We start from the raw sequence: 6,849 nt of genomic DNA, 5'->3' as shown, positions 1-6,849 counted from the left end.
TGTATCATCTATTAAAGAAATCTGATGATCTATTAAGTTTGTACACCCCAAGTCACTATCATGCTTGGCGAAGACATCAGAATATCTCGTTAACAAACTCCTAACGTCCTCCTCCTCAGCCTCTGTAAGCCCCGGCAATTCTAACCCTTGAACATCGATGCTTGACACTGATGTAATAGTTTGACACTGAACAGTCACAGTATTAGGATCACATGGTAAATCTCCCTTAAACACAATGTCTTGATCTGATTTCATGACTACCTCAGCACCAACCAAACTACCTAGTCTAATTCTTGGTGGCAAATATAAGGGTTCTGTCCCAACATTAACTACTGGTACATGCACTACCCCTTGTATACACTGCAACAGGGCAGGTGATATTAACACTCCAGCAGGCAGCCCCCCATCATTGAAATCCTGGGGTTCTAAAAAAAACACTGTACAACTTTTTATGTTTTTAGGGCACAGCGCAGGTACTAACCTCATGGTGCCAGCTGGAATCTGGACAGGATGGCAAGACTGCACCTTCACATAACCAATGAATCCAGGACAAGGGGCACCATCTGCTCGGTGGCACTGTGACAGGGCATCTCTCCAGCCTAACTCTGCCTGCCTGACCTGTGGAGCTGAAAATAGTGCTGGGCCGTGTTTTTCAAACAGATCATTATAACACTGTCCAATCACATTCATACCTAAAAGGCCAGGGGTCAGTTCTTTCCTCTGATGGAACAAAGTATCAACAGGATCTTTTACAACCAAAATACCTTGCCCTAAAAGAGTTTGCCCCAGCACAGTCACATCGGTTTCAAAATATCCCACATATGGAATCTCAAGACCATTAGCTGCTTTTAACTGAAGCCAACTACATTTTTTAAGTGCATCTACTCCCATTTGTCGGAAATGCTTCTCAAAAAATGACTCAGTTATAGTAGTCACCATTGACCCTGTATCTAGTAAACATGAAATCTCCACCCCCCCCATCTGGACAATTACAACCGGACATTTGCCCACAAGACGCTGTAAGATTGTAGGGCAAACGGGTGATGGTGAGGCTTCACTAGCTCCTTCTACAACCTGACTCAAAACTGCAGGTGCTACACTGTCAAGCTCCCCAACAGAAGTCTCATTTACGTTCACCTGAGGGGATCTAGAGTTTGACTCAATGGGCCATGGTTGTCGACAATATCTGGCTATATGCCCAATTCTATTACAGCGAAGGCACCGTCTTGAGTTATTTTGCCTAGTTGTGTTTAAGGGTTCATTCTTTTGAGACATAAAGCTATCAAAACGCTGGGTAAGTTCAGTTATTTGTGTTTGTTGCCGTCTCAACATCTCTTTAACTTCTTTTAACTCTGTAGACTCCTGAAATCTGACCTTAGGTTCAAACTCAACTACCCTGCCTTGAGTAACGTTACACCATGGCTGAGCATATGAAGCAACTGCTTCCCTTTTTCCCTCTTCCACCCACCTAAGAGCTTCACTTCGAACCTCTAGTAGAGTAGAAGTTGGCTTCTCCCTTACCAATCGCTTTAATTCACGCTTCAGCATCACATCTCGAACATGTTCGACAAACTGATCACGAAGCACTCTGTCAGAATTTGGAACACTGCCTGGGTTACTATTAAGAATCAAGTCCATCAAGGACATCAAAGCATGGGAAAATTCAGTAAATGATTCACCTTCTTTTTGTTTTCGTTCATAAAACCTCTGTTGTAATTGCACAAATGTCTGTCTCCCCCCATACAAGTCTCTCAAAATATCAAAAACAGACTCTGGAGTTTCTCTAGTAGCTGGTGAGCGGAGTTTTATCTCCATTCTAGCTTCCCCCCCCAGGTGGTCAAGCAGAAACACCACCTTTTCTTTATCAGACCAACCCCTGCCCTCAATACACACCTCAGCCTCCTCAGTCCAGTCTTCAATACTCAAAGTAGTGTCCATGTTCCCATAAAAACGTGGGCATTTCCTCTCCCGAGGGACATAAAGTACCCTGCTAAAAGACACTGGAGACGAAGCATTGGCATTAGACACAGAAGAGTGCGGTTGGTTAGAAACATTACTACTAGGCGGGGGACGTTCTCTCGTCAGCTGTTCATTTTGTGCCTGCAGGTTCCGTATTTGCTCCCGCAAGTCTATTATTTCTTGTTCCATATCTGTTGACAAGTTATTTTAGAAGACCGTTCAGTCAGAATGGTGAAATCCAAGTCCCACGAAGCGCCGTCTAATATCTGCTGACAAATTATGTTAGGAGACAGTTCAAAACAAAAGGTGAAAAGGTCCCACGAAGACTGTGATGCTCCTCTTGACACACGATTACCGTTTACTTGAACAATTACTGTCAATAAATAAATGGAAAAATATGCCACAAAAAAAAAAAAAAATAAATAAATAATAATAATAATAATAATAATAATAATAATATCACAACCACCCTCGCCGAAAAAGGTACCCTGCCGACTACGCCAATTGTAACATAATGACCCACATGGGGTAAATAATCAGGCGCAAGGCGGTAGTACAGCTTTAATAAACAGGCACATTTTTATTCAAATAATTCAGCATATTAAAAAGGTGTAACAGATCGTCAATGCAAATACCCACAAAGGAAATAATAATAAATAAAAAAGAAACAAAACAAAACAAAATCAACCAACAGATAGCCACGGGTTACCTATATCGTGAAGACAGAGTGGCATTCAAAATGCTCTCACCACAACAACGCTCACAGCAATCACACTGCAAACCTAGAAAAAAGAAAGAAACACAAATAAAGTGACCAAACCACCACACGATCCCAGCCACCTCACCACCGCCATCCACACAGTGAGGATAACCCAGAAGCCATTGTTGGTTTGAAAAGAAATCTACAAAAAGAAAGAAAAACAAATTAATTAACAGTGGGTAATGCAAGTAGAACAAACCAGTCAGCACCATAAAACCATCCTTTTATGGTCTAGATTTTCCTTATACAATTATGGTCCAACATCCAACAAAAAAACAATAAATAAACCAAAGAAAATTAAATCTAAAGTAAACGGTAACCGTGCATCCCTGTAAGGGGAAACACAGTTAATTACAACAAAGAATTATTTACAACATAAAAAACACATCAATAAAATAAAACATTCAAAAGTTCCCTTCGAATTAAACAATACCTCTAACATCCGTTATTTTGACGGAAACTCAGGCAACAATCAGTCAGGCAATAATCCGGCCAAAACACTAAAAACAAAAGAAAATAAAATCATTAAAACATAATCCTAAAAACAATTTCATAAAATTATAAAACTACTACCTCCTTCACGGTGTGTATCATATATTCAGCTCTTAATAACGCTGCACCAGCATTTAACATAACTGCTCGTCTGCTACTCTTCTTCTGAGGTGATCAATCTGCCGCGACATTATTCACACATGACTCAATCAATGCAACAAAGAGGACACGAGAGAGCAAACCAATCTCTCTACCTACCATCAGTTGAAGTTTTAGATGTGCCGTGACATCCATTCATCCACAAGTCAGTCAAAAGCAGGAAGCGAGAGCGCAAACAAACCTCGCTACTTCCTTATATAGCGCTAGGGCTGATGGGACTTGTAGTGCCCCAACCATATCTCATTACAAATGCAACGAAACATAATACATTAAAATTATAATGGAAGTTAAACTTAAAGCCCCATCGTACAGCAGAGTAGTCACGTGGTGCGTCATTCTCTCCAGGATGCGCTGCAGGGAAAATAAACATTTAATCATGAATGCTCATTATGAATTTGTAGCCTACTTATCATTTTGATACTAGGGGGCTAATAAAGCTAATATAGACACTTACAGCATGTGTTGCCTTCATTATAAGGCTTATATAAGGCTTTTAATTTTTTGCGGCTCCAGACAGATTTTTTTTTTTTTTTTTTTCCAATATGGCTCTTTCAACATTTTGGGTTGCCGACCCCTGCCATAGGGGATTATAAAAGTGGATTCTTGAAGACTGAAGGGAAGAAGAGAGCGGGAGGAAAGCAGAGAGAGAGCAAGTGAGTGTTTCTATCAGAGCTTGGCTGATGAGGAGAGTACCCTTGTGATTGTGAATATCACTGCCTTGGAAGGAGTTAAGTACATGTTCTTACATATACTACAGAAGTATATTATCTGTGTTCATTGGAAGCCTATCAGTGTACCAGTTTGTGTTTACCTGTCCATTTGATTCTCTGTTTGTGTCTTCGAAGCTGGTGATTTGGGGACACGTTTCCTTTTTATGGTTCACCCAGCCAGACAAAATCCTTCTCGACCCCCCCGCCCCCCCCCCTTCTCGATAAAAGCTGTGGGTTTGAGGACCCCGGTTAGATGGAGTGGAGGCTTAATTTCACTGTGAGGTATTGTGGAATTGCAGTGTCTGAAAATTGAAGTGCGCACGTGTGGAATTCTGAAGTGTTTGATGCATGTACGAGTGTGGGGAAGGTTGAACTTTACCGCCACTCATAATATTTACTGGGGATCGTCTGGCCCTGTGGGGTGTTAGGAAATATTCTAATCTACTGTGTGTACAGCTCTGTGCAGGTGTTCCATCCATCATTGTTGTTCTAGAGAACAGAGAAATCCAGCTACTCACGCTGCTCTGAGTTTCCCTACCCAAAGACCGCTGTATTCTGATCCCCCACCGTTGTTCTGGAGAACAGAGAAATCCAGCTACTCACGCTGCTCTGAGTTTCCCTACCCGAAGACCGCTGTATTATGATCCCCCGCCGCTGTTCTGGCGAACAGAGAAATCCAGCCACTTCCGTCGCTCTGAGTTTCCTTGCTCGAAGACCGCTCTATTCTGAGTCTCCGCCGCTGTTCTGGCGAACAGAGAAATCCAGCCACTCATGCCGCTCTGAGTTTCCTTACCCGAAGACCGCTGTATTCTGATCCCCCACCGCTGTTCTGGAGAACGGAGAGATCCAGCCACTCATGCTCCTCTGAGCTTCCTTACTCGAAGACCGCTGTATTCTGATCCCCCACCACTGTTCTGGAAAACAGAGAAATCCAGTCACTCACGTTGCTCTGAGCTTCCTTACCCGAAGACCACTGTATTCTGAGTCTCCACTGCGGTTCTGGAGAACAGAGAAATCCAGTCACTCACGCTGCTCTGAATTTCCCTACCCGAAGACCGCTGTAGTCTGATCCTCCACCGCTGTTCTGGAGAACGGAGAGATCCAGCCACTCACGCTGCTCTCAGTTTACTTACCCGAAGACCTCTGTATTCTGATCCCCCACCGCCGTTCTGGAGAACAGAGAAATCCAGTCACTCACGTTGCTCTGAGCTTACTTACCCGAAGGCCGCTGTATTCTGATCCCCCACCGCTGTTTTGGAGAACGGAGAATTCCAGCCACTCACGCTGCTCCGAGTTTCCTTACCCGAAGATCGTTGTATTCTGATCCCTCACCGTCGTTCTGGAGAACAGAGAAATCAAGTCACTCACGTTGCTCTGAGCTTCCTTGCTCGAAGACCGCTGTATTCTGATCCCCCACCGCCGTTCTGGAGAAGAGAGAAATCCAGTCACTCACGTTGCTCTGAGCTTACTTACCCGAAGACCGCTGTATTCTGATCCCCCACCGCTGTTTTGGAGAACGGAGAAATCCAGCCACTCACGCTGCTCTGAGTTTCCTTACCCGAAGATCGCTGTATTCTGAGCCCTCACCGTTGTTCTGGAGAACAGAGAAATCCAGTCATTCACGTTGTTCTGAGCTTACTTACTCGAAGACCGCTGTATTCTGATCCCCCACCGCTGGTCTGGAAAACAGAGAAATCCAGTCACTCACATTGCTCTGAGCTTACTTACCCGAAGACCGCTGTATTCTGATCCCCCACCGCTGGTCTGGAAAACAGAGAAATCCAGTCACTCACGTTGCTCTGAGCTTACTTACCCGAGGACCGTTGTATTCTGAGCCTCCACCGCTGTTCTGGAGAGCCGAGAACACCCGTCTCTCACGTTGCTCTGAGTTTCCTTACTCGAATACTGCTGTACTCTGATCCCCCACCACTGTTCCGGAGAACGGAGAAACCCAGTCACTCACTTGCTCTGAGTTTACTTACCCGAAGACCGCTGTATTCTATCCTCCACTGCTGTCCTGGAGAATAGGGAGATTCAGCCACTCACGCTGTTATTGTTTTAAATGGTTTAAATGTTCAAATAAAGGAATCTATCTTTTTTACCTCGTTGTCCTGTCTCGTGGCATTTTCTTGGTGTAGCTCCTCAGAGTGGTACTCAGTAAGGGTGGTGTGTTGAAGGGATTTGTCCCCACCCCGGCCTGTGCACCCTCTTTTAATGCTGCGTCGAGTCTGATGTCATGTTCCTCTGGAGACCTTCTATATATGAGGATGTCATCCATGTGGCATGTGACTCCATCCAGTCCCTCCAAAATCTGAAACATTCTCATCTGAAACAGCTCTGGAGCACTGGAAATCCCAAATGGAAGTCTCTTAAAAGAATAGCTCCCAAATGGCGTAATGAAGGTAGTTAATTGTTGAGACTCTTCAGCCAAACAGATCTGCCAAAATCCAGAATTGGCATCTAATTTGGTGAAGATTTTTGCTCCCCATAACTGGCCTAGTGTGTGGTCTACTGAGGGCAAGATAAACTTCTCTCGTCTAACAGCACTGTTTAATTTAGTCAGGTCAACACAAATTCTCACTGTGTCATCAGGCTTATGAACCGGAACCATACCAGAACACCAGTCACTAGGTCCTTCGATTTTCTTGATGATGTCCTGCTTCACCATCCTGGATAACTCCTCTTTGACTTTCTCCATTAAGGGCACTGGGATCCATCTGGCTACATTTACAGAATAAGGTGTTGCATTGGTCTGTAACTTAATACAGT

This window comes from Abramis brama (genome assembly GCF_963993115.1).
Source record: "Abramis brama genome assembly, chromosome: 5".
In the NCBI taxonomy this organism is placed as follows: domain Eukaryota; kingdom Metazoa; phylum Chordata; class Actinopteri; order Cypriniformes; family Leuciscidae; genus Abramis; species Abramis brama.
This window is presented reverse-complemented; position numbering follows the sequence as displayed.